The sequence below is a fragment of the Anabrus simplex genome, chromosome 6 (assembly GCF_040414725.1).
Source record: "Anabrus simplex isolate iqAnaSimp1 chromosome 6, ASM4041472v1, whole genome shotgun sequence".
Lineage (NCBI taxonomy): Eukaryota > Metazoa > Arthropoda > Insecta > Orthoptera > Tettigoniidae > Anabrus > Anabrus simplex.
This window is the reverse complement of record NC_090270.1, coordinates 285,698,345-285,715,125: the sequence shown is the minus strand read 5'-3', so window position 1 is coordinate 285,715,125 and position 16,781 is coordinate 285,698,345. Positions and strand designations below refer to the sequence as shown.

Genomic DNA, 16,781 nt, shown 5'->3' with positions numbered 1-16,781 from the left:
ACACTGCCCTTGAGGCGGTAGAGGTGGGATTCCTCGCTGAGTCCGAGGGAAAAGTCAACCCTGGAGAGTAAGCAGATTAAGAAGATAAATTATTCCAATCACTTATTCCTCGTCCTATAAATGAATCTATTTTGCGCCATGGCGAAATCGCTTTCCTCCTTATGCGTAATGCAAGAAGAGATTATCAGAGTGTTCGTCACTGCGCCACAGGAAAACTTGCTGAGGTTATGAGACCGATAAAATGAAGCAAAGGGCAACATGTTATCTTCAGTCGTAGCCCACCGAGAGCCGGGAGCAGACACTCAAGTAAGTGATAGTCCTTTAGAGGAATTCTGTATATTTGAGGGACGAAATATTAAAGATGTATTTCACTTTTAAATTCACGATCAATGGTTATTCAATACAAGGTTTTGAACCCAGCTGTGGAATGACATAAGTAGATGAATAAGTTTGAATGGTGTTTTTAAAATCATTCGTTTATAGGAAAAGGAATATAAAGATAAAGTTGGAATTCAAGGAGACAAATTTGGGCAAATATTCGTTATAGGAAAAGGAGTTAGGGATTAGAAAAATTTACCAAAGGAGATGTTCAATAAATTTGCAAATTCTTTGCAATTATTTAAGAAAATGCGGGGTAAACAACAGATAGAAAAACTGCCACCTGGGTGACAGCCCTCAATGCAGATCAGTGGTGATTTATTTATTTATTTATTTATTTATTTATTTATTTATTTATTTATTTATTTATTTATTTATTGGACCCGTCATGAAAGGGTAATTTTTGTATAATTGCAGCAGTATTGTCATCTGGAGGAGACGATGGCTGCAGAAGAGACATACCAAGTAACAGCTTACAATGGTTGTTACTGTCCATCAGTTTTAGGGTTTTGAACATTGTAAGATTTATTTCCACGTATAATTTTATTCTTTTTTGGAACATCATTTGTACTCCACTCTTAGTATCCTCCTTTCACTCATTCGAGTAATTTTACCTTCATGTTTTCTTTCTCGTTTCTACAGTCATCTTCACTATTCTCCTGCTCAATTAGGTCTAATGACCACGCAGTTTTTCACCTTATAAAAATATAATATACTACCAGAAGTACCCGGTTTCGTACGAATGTATGCGCAAGGATTAAAGGATTATTTTTTCCTACCAAAGGGACTCGAACAGGATAACCACGGTGTCAGTCCATATAGATTTACCGCTTTAACGATCATGGCCACCAGGTGGGCTGATGAAAATAATCGTAGATATCCCTATTATTATATTGTAAAAACGCACATGAAAAACTACCAGGAATTATGTATTGCACTATGTGTATTATGAAGAACATTGCGCAGTACAAAATAATATTAACGGTGAAATATGATATTTTCTTGTTTTGATCTCCTTAATACTGCTACGCCCTTTGTATTAATAAAGTAATATATAGTACAACGCATACCCCCAGCTGTTTCTAGATCGGAGGTACTCACACTGGGCTTTTCGTTCGGTGTGCACACAGCATATCGTCGTTGCGTTTAGAGAAACCGCCATGTGATAATAGTTCGGCTTAGACCTCTGAACAGAAAGGTTCTATCATCTAAGGTTCAGTATTGCATGAACTTTATCAGGGGTTTTCAGTTTGTAAGGGATCGAGAGCCACATTGGTAATCTTAGGCACGATCGCGGGACGCACTTCAATCAAAGGCCAATTTTGGTAAAATTCCGCAAATAGGGTAGAAAAAATATACCGATATGAAATAATATGCATAGTTCAATAATTGAAATGAAGGTTTAATAATTTTAATTTCTTAAAACGCTATTTTACAACTGCGTAAAATAGTGAAATTAAAAATAAACACTATTATAGCCAGGACAATTGAATTTTGAAGAAAAGCACCCAGCAATGTCAGTTCATTTGAATTAATATTTCTCAAATGACAAAAAAGGAGAAAAAATACTTAGACAAACTGAAATTAATAATTTAGTCAAAACAGAACTTAAAGAAGGACAGATTAGTGGGAGTAGTGTGAAGGGCCCGTGGTGTAGGGGCAGCGTGCCAGGTCAGGGATTTTTACCTGCATCTGAGGACTGGTTCGAGGTCCACTCAGCCTTCGTGATTAGAAATGTGGAGCTATCTGACGGTGAGATAGCGACCCCGGTCTAAAAAGCCAAGAATAATGGCCGAGAGGATTCGTCGTGATGACCACAAGACACCTCGTAATCTGCAGGCCTTCGGGTAGGCCAAGGCCCTTCAGGGCTGTAGTGCCATGGGGTTAGGTTGGTTAGTGTGAAAGAAACAATGATATACAGTTGCAAGAGCCTAAAATCCGAGCAATGTACTTCCAAGAGTACTTCCCTGAAAATATTTTCGAGTGTGCAGCACTGCGTACCAGCCAGCACTACCAATGAGAGAAGAACAAAGAAATAAAACCACTTCTTACACCAATCGCAATTAATTTTTTTGGGTATTCATTGTATGCTACGTTGCATGAAATGTCCATAGTGAGGTTGGTATGGATCCCATAGTCATTTTTATAGTGGTTAAGACCTAGCACTTGTATTTGAGAGGTCTTATTTTCCGCCGAAGTTTTTATTTAAAATGTTTAAAAATCAAAAGTAATATATTCACAACAAGTGAATATTTGAAAACAGGGAATAATATTAAAGAATGTATTATTTCTGGTTTAAGTCTATAAATAATACAACAATTATTATATTTTTGAAAAAGCTATGACATTTTTGGTAAATTTTCTTCACATTTCTTTTTTAAAAAATTTAAAAAGCCCTCGCGGGCCGCCATTTGGAAACCCCTGAACTATATGAACGAAGGTTCGATCTAACAAGTAAGATATGTGCTGCGGGTCAGTATTTCTCCCCTCAACGTTGTTACATTACGGAATTTCGAGGCGCAACGACGATATGCTGTAAGTGGGCGGGCGAGCGATCAATGTGTGTGCTTCATCGACAGTAACGTTGTGGTTATGTCACAGGCCGTGAAGGTCAAAGAACGGTGAACTTTAATTTGTTTTTATTAAGGGAATAGTGTTATTTTTTAATTTCTGTCCACGTAATTTTCAATACAACTTATGTTGGAAGAAATTTGTTATTTCTGCTCTATTTACGTAAACTGATAGCAAACAATAAAGAGTTTACGCAGTACCTCAAAATACTTTTGTAGTCCACGCAATGAATTACAATGTTTACTATTATATTTTAAGGGTGGTCGTGGTGATAGTACAACTAGGCAACCGTCTTCTATTAACACTAATCAGAGACGAAAAATTGAAGGGATCCGACACTTCTAAAAATGGAGGTATCGGCCAAAGAAAGACAAGGGCCACGAAGGGCGTGAAAATGAAAGACTCCCTAGGCTTCGGTGCCTAATACCATCGGGGTTGGAAAAGAAAAAGAGTTGACCAGTGAAGGTCAGATAGGATAGATTAAAGTGAGGAGCCTGGCACAAGTAAGTGGAAGCAATGCCACGTCTCACATTAGGGCCCCGTGGTCTCCAACCCACGCTCCCGACTTATGATACCCTAAGGCGCCTCTTACGACAAGCAGGGGACACCGTGGATATTATTCTACCGCCCCCGACCACAGAAGGTATATTTTAAGAGGGGTATGTTTTAGAAACGTTCGAAATATAAGTAGTAAAGCAGATAAGCTGTGATTTCATGCAGATTAAGTTTAAATGATCTGATAAATAAATAAAAAACAATCCAACATTAGTTGGATTATTTATCTGAAGACATAGTGTATACTTGTTATTGCATTTGGAGTGTTGTTGTTATCGGATAGTAAGTATATGTTTCACTAGTGATGAAACTCAATTGCTATTTGAATCGGCACATGCTAAAAGGGCCTCAGTCACAAAAAATGGCAAAGTGAGTTAAGCAAGAGAATCGCATGTTATAGGATAGCTTCAACTATCAATGCTAAAAGGGATTGAGGTATGTACTACCTTCCAGTAAAGTTAAAAAATTAGGGTCGCTGAGAGACAGTCTTTTCGATTTTATCAAAACTGGGTTGCTTGGAATGAGGCCCTTTTAGCATCTGTCGATTCATTTAGAGACTAGCGATTATGATGGACGTCTGATGATAATTTTTAAATACTATTTTAAGAAATTCGATGGACAGGGAAAGCCACATAGCATTACAACACTGTGGTAAATCAAGCATTAAACTTGTTGAAGTGTGTAATGAGTAGAGCCCGGAAGTTAGGCAAAATGCCGTTTTTATCTGAGTGGATATATCGAAGTACCACATAGAGACAAATACGTTTCCGTACGTTTGGGAACGGTAGAACCAGTTATTATTTTACCTTTTTTGTGCCTATTTTAGCTTCCGTATCCTAGTTGATAGTTTAATGCCATTTTTTTTTGTGTTTTCTTAAGTTGTTGTAGATACTTTCTGCTGTTATTTATGTATTAAAATGAATCAAGACCGCCTCTGTGGTGTAGTGGTTAGTGTGATTAGCTATCACCCCCGGAGGCCCGGGTTCGATTCCCGGCTCTGCTACGAAATTTGAAAAGTGGTACGAGGGCTGGAACGGGGTCCACTCAGCCTCGGGAGGTCAAATGAGTAGAATCGGGTTCGATTCCCACCTCAGCCATTCTGGAAGTGGTTTTCCGTGGTTTCCCACTTCTCCTCCAGGCAAATGCCGGGATGGTACCTAACTTAAGGCCACGGCCACTTCCTTCCCTCTTTCTTGTCTATACCTTCCAATCTTCCCATCCCCCTACAAAGCCTCTGTTCAGCATAGCAGGTGAGGCCACCTGGGCGAGGTACCGGTCATTCTTCCCAGTTGTATCCCCGACCCAATGTCTCACGCTCCAGGACACTGCCCTTGAGATAGTAGAGGTGGGATCCCTCGCTGAGACCGAGGGAAAAACCAACCCTGGAGGGTAAACGGATTAAGAAAGAAAGAAATGAATCAATGGAAATAAAAAATATAATTCCAATGTACTATATTAACAATAGAAAAAAACATTTTAACTCAATAGATAAAAATAACATTTACATAAACGGTATTTTCATATGACACAAATCTCTACTGGAAACTCCATAAGCGAAATGGTTGAGAGGGCGTGAAGGTTGCCAGGTCCCGTCCTTGCTAAGTAAAATGAAGTGCTGGTGGTGATTATTGTTTTAATTTGAAGAACAACTTGGTAACCATCCTTTACTAACACTAATAAGAAGGAAAATGGAAGAGGTCCGATACTTCGAAAAATGAGTTATCGCCATAAGAAAGGGAAAACCACGAAGAGCATGATAATGAAAGACTCCCTAGGCCTCGCAAATCTAATACCGTCGGAGTCGGAGAAAAAAAAGAGTTGACCAAGGGATGTCAGACAGGAAAGATAAGAGCGAGGGACCTGTCACAAGTAAGACTCAGCTAGGGGAACCGTGATTGCCAACCCACACTCTCAAGTCGAGAGGCCCTGGACCCTCTTTTAGTCGCCTCCTCTTACGGCAGACAGAGGATACCGTTAACGTTATTCTATCACCCCCACCCACAGGGGGATACAAGATTAAGTACTATAATGTGATTCAGATGTGTGTTACATAGCTTACATTAAAGCATCTTTATTATTTTAGTGCCCATTTTTGTCATTATAAATGCCATTTTTAAATGTTTATTTATTTATTTATTTATTTATTTATTTATTTGTTTATTTATTTATTTATTTATTTATTTATTTATTTATTTATTTATTCATTTATTATGGCTTCTTTCATGTGGCGAAGTTAGGGCGCCCGGCCCCCTCTTACACTCGACCACAATACAACAAATAATATTGAGGCTGCCTATTACTAATTATAATACTATTTCCTTATTAAGCTTAAGTTACACACCCACAAAATATGGAGCTTATTAGCTTATTAGCACGTTAATTCAGTCCTCTTTTCTCTTACTGCCTATTTCCTAAATTTAAGTGCTTATTTGCCTGCCTATTTTAGCAAAAATAAATGCCTGAACTTCCGGGCTCTAGTAATGAGTAACACGTATTTTATTTTTCTTAGTGGAAATTCTATCATTCCTATCCAAGAAATTGTAAATTGTAGCTTGGACGCTTCAACCCCATAACTTATATCTGTATTGTACCGTACCCAGGGGTAATAACCCTCTAGGACGATGCCTCCATTTCCTGATTAAACATCCGACTGACTCAGGGTTGGGCAGAGAAGTGGGTAGATTGTCGAGGGTAAGTCTAAATGTCGAAGTTTATAACTTATCTATAAGTGTATGACAGGAATAGTGGAGGTTTATCTCGAATGAGAAACACTAATATTGGGTAAGATAAGTTTATTATATAAAATAACCCCGAATCATACTATAACAAATAAAAATCCAAATAATAAACCGAGTATGAAATTAGCATTGAAATAAAATTGAAATAAATATGGACAACAAGCGTTAATTATGCAAATCAAATAAATGATAATGTGAAAGTTCAAAATCACAACATTAAAATCTTTGTGAGCTTCAAAATAACTCCACATTATTGTCCAATGTTCATGTTAGTATGGAGTAGCACGATTTTAAGTATCACCAAAATACGAATTGAAATTCAGAGTAGTTGCCGTAATAGTTATCTTTAAACAAAAATTAAGACGCAATGGGACATGATATGAACTACGAAAAATACTAGTGGCATTTCTCTACGCTATATTTACAATAATCACAACATAATTAAAATATCTCAAGTATTTACATTGGATCAGGTAGGGGAAAATTTATATACTACACTGACTCGACGTGAAACGCGGTTCACCAAAGGATCTAGTAAGAACTAGATTGGCCAAAAACATTCACTCAGCACTCGGGCTGTTCCCCATTAAACAACAAGACAACATATCAAAAACAACAAGAAATTACATAAAACACCACCCTGTAAGAAAAAAAATAATGTACTTCAATAAACACGTGGAAAGCAATGGGCAACATTGAGTTCCTCTGCTGCATTTGCGCACTGGACAGTGCCATTCATCTGTCACATATTTCCTGCCTGGCAGTGGGCTGAAAAGAAATGTTAAAACTCAATACTGCTCTGGGGACTTGGTCACTGTTTCGACAAGATTGTATTACGGAAACAACATCTCACTTCACACTGTCTATATAGCCACGGCTGATAAGCTAACTTGTAGGGAGAGCTCATATCTCAACAACTGCTCGGAGATTCACATACACAATCGTACCACAGTCTAGCTCGAGCGGTCGAGGAGAGAGGTTGCGTAGTGAAGTGCGTGCTGTAAACATGGTCGGCATTGAACAGTACCGGGCCGCTATTGGGAAATGGCAGGCAAGGCAGAAGAAGGAGACCAGGAGTGGATTGGTGATAAGTACGGACGGATTGAAAATGAGTGAAGCGGTGCTGGTGGTGACAGTGATAGCAGTGCTACTGGTTATTGGGGGGGTGGAAGTAAACCCAGGCCCAAATACCAGTGGAAAATATAGTACGAAGGATTTGGCCGCACTCAGGGTGGTTGTAAGTGAAGTTATGCAGGAAAAGTGTCAATGGGATAAGGTGCAGGAAATAAAGGACATGATGGAGGAGCAGAGAAAGGAGATAGGGAACATGAAGAAATGGCTTGAAACGAAGACAGAGGAATCGAGCAGGAGAGTGGTCAATAACGAGAAAGAAATCGAGTTATTGAGAGGGGAAGTGAAACATCTGAAAGAGGAGGTGATGAAGATGAAGAAAGAAGCGGAGGGGTACAGGCAGGAGAGATTGAAAAAAGCCATATTTATATATGGAGTTGAGGAAGGGGCGAGAGAGAGCAAGATTGAGCTGATATATAAGGTGGTGGAAGTTATACGTGATGCAATGAAGATAAACTTTAGTGAGATAGACATAGATGATGTAGAGAGAGTTGGTAAAATCAAATGTTGGAGGCCAATTAGGGTTAAATTGTTCTCAACCTTAATGGCAGAAACTGTGTTAGGTAACAGCAAGAATTTACAAGGGCTGAAAATAGGGGTGAAAGGAGACATGGGAAGAGAAGGAAGTGAAAATATGAAGATCTTGAATAGGCACCTATGGAGAGCGAGGAACCAGGGGCTAAAGGCCCGAATAAGAGGTCTGAGGTTGGAGGTGACAAACGGGCGATGGGTTAGAGTACATTCAGTGACGAAGCTAAAGGAAATGGACGAAAACGAGAGGGTTGAGGGTGCTGAGAGGACAAGGCAAGATGGGAAGAAGAAAGAAGAAAAGAAGAGGAGGAGGGACGTGGCAGGAGAGCAGAGCATCTCGGAAGAGAATGGGCAGTGCAGCCGGGAGACAGAAGATCAAGATAGTGAAGTGGACGGTGAGAGTGAGCAGCAAGAAACTGGGAGAGTAGAGTGTAGAGGTGCAGTGAGCAAGAAAGGACAAAGGAAGGTGGATTCAGAAGTCCAAAATAGTGAGGGGGTGAGTGGGGGTGAGCAGCAAGAAGGGGTGAGAACAGGGTGCAGTGGTGTAGTGAACAAGAAAGGTCAAGAGGAGACAGATCGACAAGAAGGTAAAAAAATTATGAGTAAAGTCAGAAGTAAGAGCTTAAAAGACATATGGGGAAAAGTACGTAAAGGGATGGAGGATACAGAGGAAGAGAGGTCGATAAATACTAGAAGTAAGAATAGAGGGGGAGACCTAGAAGGGAGGGAGGGAAAGTTATAACTATATTGGAAGATAGGATGTGTGAATATTGAGGGACTAAGGAACAAATTAGGAAACAAGAAAGTTCGGGAAGTAATTGAAAGTTTTGATGTGGTGGCACTCTTGGAGACGTGGTTGGAAACAGGGAGGGAGATTTCATGGAAGGGGTTTGAGATAAAATATAAATATAGAAGAAAAGAGAGGAATAAGGGACGAGCACCAGGAGGGATGATGGTTCTAATTAGGGAAGAAATTAGTGAAAGAGTAGAGGATATAGAGACCGATATGATGGAAACCATATGGCTGAGATAGAATTTGGGAGGGAGTGAGGGAAGGAGGAAGAAAATAAATCTAGCTTTTGTTTACTGCCACCCTAGTAATTCAGCATATGCAAATAAATATTTTTTTGAAGAGTTATTGGTGGATATTGGTAGGATAAGGGGAATGTATCCAGGTGAGGAGGATATGTTGTTATTTGGGGATTGGAACGCGAGAATAGGAGAACAGATCCCAGTTTATAGTAGGGAGGATGGAATGTGTTTGTTGGAAAGTAGAAGGAGTGAGGACAAAATTACAAATAGTTATGGAGAGAAGCTCCTAGAGATGTGTGCTGTGGGAAATTTGTATATTCTGAATGGGTGGATAGAGGGTGACAGGACGGGGAAATTGACATATGTTACGGAGAAGGGGGGTAGTGTGATAGATATGGTTTTAAGTTCGGAAGGGATGATTGAGGAAGTTGTAAGTATGGAAATAGGAGATTGGATTGAATCACACCATTTCCCGGTGAGGGTTATGCTGAAAAGGGAGGAAGAGAAGTGTACAATGAAGGAAGATGAGACAAAGGATAAACGAGGGAGTGGTTATAATAAGTATAAATGGACAGAGAAGGTGGGCCGGGATTGGAATAGGGTAGTAAAGGAGGAGCTACATCTTCTGAAATATGGGTGGGAAGGGGCGTTAGAAGAGAATAATACTGATAAAGCCTTGGAATTGTTGCTACATCCAATAAAGATGATAGCGCAGAAGGTGAAAGCTAGAAAAGGAAATAAGAAAGAGGGAGAAGAATGGTTTAATAGGGAGTGTGAAGGATTGCGGAGGAAGGTGATGGCGCGTTAGGAGAATATAGAAGGAAAGGTGGGAGCCAAGAAAGGGAGTTTTTCTGTAGATTGAGGAAGGAGTATAAAAAGAAAATCTTTGAGACAAAAAAGACGTGGTTAGAGGAACAAATGGAAGCCATAAATAATGACTGCAAGACAAACAATTTTGAGAGAGTTTGGGATAAGATTAATAGAATTATTAAGGGTGGAAGGAATATAGAGAGAACGAGTATTGAGGAAGTGCAATGGGTCAGGCACTTTGATGAATTACTAGGAAAAAAGGGGGGTGATAGATGGAGAGGTTCGGGAGAAGAAGTAATTTGGAGGAATAGGGGAGTGGCAATTTATGACCTGGATAAAGAAATCACAAGAGAGGAAATCCGAGGAGTGATAAGCAGAGCCAGAGCGAAGTCGGCCGGGGGGTGTAATGGTATAAATAACAAGTTTTGGAAGGAAATTAGTAAAAATGAGATAATGATAGAGGGCATGGTTAAACTATTCAATAGGATATTTGAGGGAGGAAATTACCCTAAGGAATGGGAAACAGGAATTATATGCCCTATATACAAGGGGAAGGGTAGTAGGAACAATGTGAACAGTTATAGAGGTATATCTCTGTTGGATTCTTTGAGTAAAATATATACTGGGGTGCTAGCGAACAGAATAAGCGGGTGGGCGGAAGAAAATGAAATTTTGACAGATTACCAAGGGGGATTTAGGAAAAAGAAAAGAACAGTGGATAATATAATGATAGTAAAGACTATTTTAGAAAAGTATAAGAATATGGCTAGAAGTACGGTTTATGTAGCAGCAATAGATTTTGAGAAAGCTTTTGACAAGGTGAATAGAGAGGCCCTACTAGAGAAATTAGGTAGGTTAGGGATTTCGGAGAAGATGTTGAGGGCAGTGGAAGGAATATATAGGGACGTCAGGTTTTGTGTAAAATTGGGAGAAGGGAGAATGAGTGGACCATTAGAGTCCAAGGTGGGTTTAAAACAAGGATGCAAGTTATCGCCAATACTGTTTATTTTATTTATCAACGATATTTTAGAGGGGTTTGGGGCAGAAAATTGGGCTGTACCAGTAATTAATGGTTTGGAAGTACCAGGACTGATATTTGCGGATGATGTGTTATTGATGACGCTAACTTCAGGGGCGATGAATAGGGCCTTAGAGTCAGTGATGCTATTTGCGAGGAAATGGGGATTGAAAATTAATGGAAATAAGTCTAAAATATTGGTAGTACAGGTGGACAAAAGAAGAAAGATAGAAGGGAATTGGGTAATTCAGGGAGAAAGATTGGAACAGGTAAGGAAGTTGGAATATCTAGGAGTTATTTTTAATGATAAAGGAACGTGGAACGACCAGATCAAAAGGGTGAAAATAGAGGATTGGCAGCCCTAGCCTCAGTCAGAAATTTGCTAGCCAAATACCCGGGTATTAGTTATAAAACACTGAGGCTAGTGTTAAGGTCGGTAATTTTTGGGAGGGTATTATACGGCGCAGAAGTTTGGGGGCTCTATGAGAAAAGAGAGGAACTAAGAAGGATTGTTAGTAGTTTTGCTAAGTTAGTAATGGGTTTATCGAGGTGCACAGCAAATGCAAGGGCGGAATTAATGTGTGGGGAGGATTTGGAATCAGAGGGTGTGAAAAGAATAGTTAGATACTGGATGAATTTAAAAAGACAGGAAGGTGGGAGGGTATTACAGGCAGCGTATGAACAACAATGTAGGAGCATGTATAGGGGTGGATGGCTAGAAAAAATAAAGGGATATTTGGAGAGGATAGGATTAGGACACTTGTGGGGGGAGGACTGGTCGAAGACAGAAGTGAGAGGGATGAAGATACTTGAAAGGAGAATTAGAGATATCCATAGGCAGAAATTATTGGGGGAAAGCAGACTGAGAAACTCGCTGACTGTTTTGACGAAAATAGAGGAGATAACAGGGTTGAATATTAGATACATTGATAGGTCAAAACGGTATGGGATGATGTGGTGGCTGTTAGGATTGCAAAGGAATACAGGGTAGCTGCAGGGGAGGGATAAGACAAGGTGTATACTTTGTGGAGCTGTGAAAGATGAATTTCACTTGCTAAGAGACTGTGAGGTAACGAGGGAGATAAGACATGGATTATTGAGTGCCGAGCATCGGGAAATATTGGGGAGAGGGGATGAGAACGCAATACTGAGATGGATTATTAAACAATGGGAAAAAGGGGGTGAATTGAACAGGTATTTTTGTGCGACAAAAAAGGCCTGCGAGAGTAAAATGAAGGAGAGTGAGTTAGAGGGTGGGCAGGGGAATAGGGGGGTGGAATAGTTATCTGTATAAGGGAAGGGGATAGTATGTTAAAATTCAAATGGATTAGAGAATATAGGGACTGAGTACTTAGTTAGGTGGAGTTGGGTAAGAGGACAGGATTGCATGGTCTGTTTGTTTTAAAGTTAGCTGGAATGCAAGTGCTGAAATGCTGAGTGTTGTTGTTTGATTATTGATCAGGTGTAGGTCAGTAACAAGAATGTGACGCAAGTACAGAGCATAATAAGGACACTGGATGAACACTGAGTGAGTGAACTGCTTCAGCTAATGACTGCTAATTATTCTTATTATTATTATCCTTATTATTATTATTATTATTATCCATTTTATTATTATTATTATTTATTATTCATTTTATCGTTATTATTATTATTATTATTATTATTATTATTATTATTATTATTATTATTATTATTATTATTATTATTGCATGTGAACATGTATAGGGGCGAAGTCGCCTGTTATGTTCAATAAATGTATGTATGTATACACAATCGTACATCTTGCCAGCATGCTACTATAATTCAACACACACATCATATTCACTGGCCTGACATTAATATCACATCAATTCTGCTTCTCAATAATATCTCAGAATATAATCACAGGCCTATTCTCGCTGCACACAATTCTTATAACATCATCAGGCATGTAATCGGCCTGCATAATTAACTTCATATTTCAGCTCGCACTAAATTCTCTTGTATATCTCATAATCTCATCAGCCTTTTTCATATTTCAACACGCACTAAATTCTCTTGTATATATCATAATCTCATCAGCCTTTCTCATTATAAATCCGGGTTCGATTCACTCCCAAATCATTGTACAAAACAGTTTCCAATCCATATTAGAAGAATCTTTTCTAGTCAACGGTGCATATACAGCTCCACACGTGTCACAGCTCCTGAAATACATGCGCCATGCGTTCTATCTGTTACTAATCTTTCTAAACTGAAAAATGAAATTTAGTCTCAACGCCGCAAGTGTGTAACTTGGAAAGTGGATGATTTTGGCAATCTAATCATTCTATCTCTATCATACAAAAACATAGGAATAACCTTAAGCTAGGTAACATGCATAATTTACACCAATAAAGCAAAATAAATCCTAACATCTCCCTCAATATCCCATCTAGCTAATCATAAAATAAAAGAAAAATAGAGAAATCATGCGATCCCCTCCTATCCATATTTACAGCAACACAAATGTAAAATGAAGCCGTCCGTCAAAAAATTACATTGAAAAATCCCTACACTAAGCCTCACTAGTATTAATCGTAATTCATGTAACATGCCATTTAATTAAAACATGCGTCTTATCTTGGCAACTCCCTGGACAGTTCACATCCGTGCTACGGTGGTGGTCTACTCCATCTTCAACACGTTTTCAACACATGGAAATAATTATCTTTCTTCTAAAGGCGGTGCCATCTTCTTGATGTTAGTTCCTGTACACTGCAACACACAAGATTCTGATAACTACCTCTTCACCGCTCTCCATGCACGTGCCGAATAAACCCTTCGTCAGCTGTAATTTATGCCAACGTTAATATAACAGCACAAACACACATAAGATTCACTATATAAAAATGTTTAGGGTTAATAATAATAATAATAATAATAATAATAATAATAATAATAATAATAATAATAATAATAATAATTTCGTGTGGCTATTTCTAGCCGAGTGCAGCCCTTGTAAGGGCGGACCCTCTGATGAGGGTGGGCGGCATCTGCCATGTGTAGGTAACTGAGTATTATTGTGGTGGAGGACAGTGTTATGTGTGGTGTGTGAGTTGCAGGGATGTTGGGAACAGCACAAACACCCAGTCCCCAGGCCATTGGAATTAACCAATGAAGGTTAAAATCCCCGACCCGGCCGGGAATCGAACCCGGGACCCTCTGAACCGAAGGCCAGTACGCTGCCAAAGAGTCGGACAATGTTTAGGGTTTAAATACCGTCAATTAGAGCGGCTTGCTATTCGAAATGAAAGTCATTCGCGATATACGACCGACCCGAAAGTACAATGCGGATGAGCGTCTCTCACTCAATCCCCAGTCTGCGGCTAACATTACCGTCTGTTACTTTAGAATAATAATTTGCGACATAGCGCAATAGGCATTTTATCACTGCACCCAGTTTCAAAAGTAAATGCACCGTTTTGGGTCGGTACGACCTTACGCTGTTAGATTTTTGCCCACGTGGAGCATTCAGGCACAGATAAAAGAGAAGTATGTTCACTTCACGGCAATACACACAATAAGAAGAACGCTCCCCATGAGTAGGGCGCTTAAGTAACATAGCCAACGCCGTTGTAGCTAGGGGATTTCCCGTATGTTCAAATATTCAACCAATCAGCGTGCTTGTTACCCACAATGACTTTGATATTTATTAAAATTAACATTAGACACACACCTGTTGACTTAATAACGACTCAGATAATTGCTATAACGTATTCCTTATTATTTCTCATTCTCAGACCTGTGGAAAAACCATCAACTAAGAGAACTGACTTCTCTATATCGATGTACTCTTCACACAGATATCCGTGTTGGTCAACCTGGGATTTTAATTCTGCGCGGTCCAGAATTCATATTAGCCACACCCTCGCTTCCTAATTGGCTGAACACTCCTAATGGCCAAAGAATTCTACACGTGCCGAGATATGCTAACTCCTGGTAAAGCTGAAGATTTCCCATGGTTGCAACCAAGCTTCGCGCAACATACAGCGACTTTACGTCTCCATGGACTTCCGGTCTCAACTGTTCTGTAATCTGCTACTTTTCCAATGCCTGACTGAAATCCACCTTGATATTATTATTTAATATGGCAAATATAACTTGATCTCTCATATGGGCCGTCAGGGTACGGCTCAGTATATTTGGCCGAGGTGGTAAAGACGTGGGTTCGATTCCCGTCAGGAAGTTGAAAGTTTAAGAATGAGATTTCCACTTCCGAAGGTGCACATGGCCCTGAGGTTCACTCAGCCTACATAAAAATGAGTACCTGGTTAATTCCTGGGGGAAATGGAGGCCGGGCTTCGAGCTAACCACTCTACCCCACCAAGTGTCGAGGTTACGGATAACTGAAGCCTTCGCCTTCCACTTCTCCAAGGGCTTCTCAGGCCCAGAGGGTTTCTAGAGGTGCGGAGAAAGTAAGGTGGCCTGTACGGAGCTAACTTTCCTTTGCTTTGTGCTTTGCCTTACAGCAGCCTTTATATATTAATATGGTCAAGGGTGAGTGGGTAAACGTTTTCATTCCATACTCGGACAGGACACGGCGAGCCTCCTAAACAGTAACTGCGTCTCTCAAGCCAAGGAGATTTGTGACGATAATACGATTTACGGAGAAGGTGAGATGTGTGCGGTCGTGGTCTATAAAGGAAGTCTCCAGGCATTCGCCTTAGTGCAGGAGAAGGAAAAACCACGGGCAACCATTCTCAGGGCAGGCCACGGTGGAAACCAGTCCTTCTGTCTACCGAATGTTCAACAGCTAGGCTAGCCAAAGCTAGCCGCAGTTAAGAGGATCCGGAATGCCCTATCCCTACGATGTTAAATTATCAATGTTTGATGTACCGTTTCTCGAAAACTATCCATGACAGACATACGAAATATTTATGTGTACAGGATATGTACCTTGACTACCTACTGAAGTGTATTGAATGAATATTTTGCCTCAGGTCTAACAAATATAATTATTTTTAAAAGTGTCAAACAGATGAACAGGAGAAGAACTTCACAGAACACAATTTTCATTTAGGTAACTATAAATTTGAAATCAAGCAATTAGAGACCTTTATTATATGTAGAAAGAAAGAAATGGCGTATGGCTTTTAGTGCCAAGAGTGTCCGAGAACAAGTTCGGCTCGCCAGATGCAGGTCTTTTGATTTGACTCCCGTAGGCGACCTGGACGTCATGATGAGGATGAAATGATAATGAAGAGGGCACATACACCCAGCCCCAGTGCCAGGGGAATTAACCAGTCATGGTTAAAATTCCCGACTCCGCCGGGAATCGAACCCGAGACCCCTGTGGCCAAAGGCCAACACGCTAACCGTTTAGCCCTGGAGACGGACATTATATATAGAACACTTGAGTAAACAAACTGGGGACGTTTCTAGTCCCTAAATGTAGTAGATGCTAAGAAAAGGTACAGTAAGTAATGAGAAAAGCAAACTTACGGGGAAACAGCCTCCAAAGTGAGAATGTCAAAAAAGACTGCCCCTCCACTTGGAACATCTTCCTCCTCTTCAAACTGGTCTAGCAGATTTCTATGTCGTTTCCTGGTTTCCTTGGTTACATTTTGGAATTGTCGGTCAGCATTTCGGAATCTTTCCTTGTCGCACACTCCGAAGTGTAGAGTGTAAATAGCCACAAACACAGTCTTGGGAATCCGACTCCAGATTACATTGTTTACACTCTCGTTTGGATTTCGTGTCCGTCCGTGCATACATTTCTTCAGCAGATCAGGGTGTGGTAAGTTACTAAAAACTGGCTTTATTATTTCCATCACTGCAAGAGGTAGATTGTATGGATAATTATACCTTTCCCAGTTATCAAACCAGCGACTTCATTACAGAAGTGCTACATTTGAAATACTCACACTGAAATCTTAGAGATAACTCCGTCGGCTATGACGGCTACCAGCTAACAACTTTCCATGCATGAGCTATTTTAAATACTTTTTAAAAATGCTTTCACTTATCATACAAATGTGATTTACATCTCATTT

At 39.9% G+C, this 16,781-nt stretch overlaps 1 protein-coding gene across 2 annotated transcripts in view; it reads left to right on the top strand.

Annotated features, from left to right (window-relative positions):
• The first annotated feature begins 268 nt into the window (after positions 1 to 268).
• LOC136876466 (uncharacterized) overlaps positions 269 to 16,781 on the top strand; it is a 468,653-nt gene continuing 452,140 nt past the window's right edge. For both annotated transcript variants that reach the window (XR_011018471.1, XM_068228445.1), the window contains exon 1: positions 269 to 306. The gene's annotated coding sequence lies outside the window, so the exon portion shown is untranslated. The remainder of the gene's footprint in view (positions 307 to 16,781) is intronic.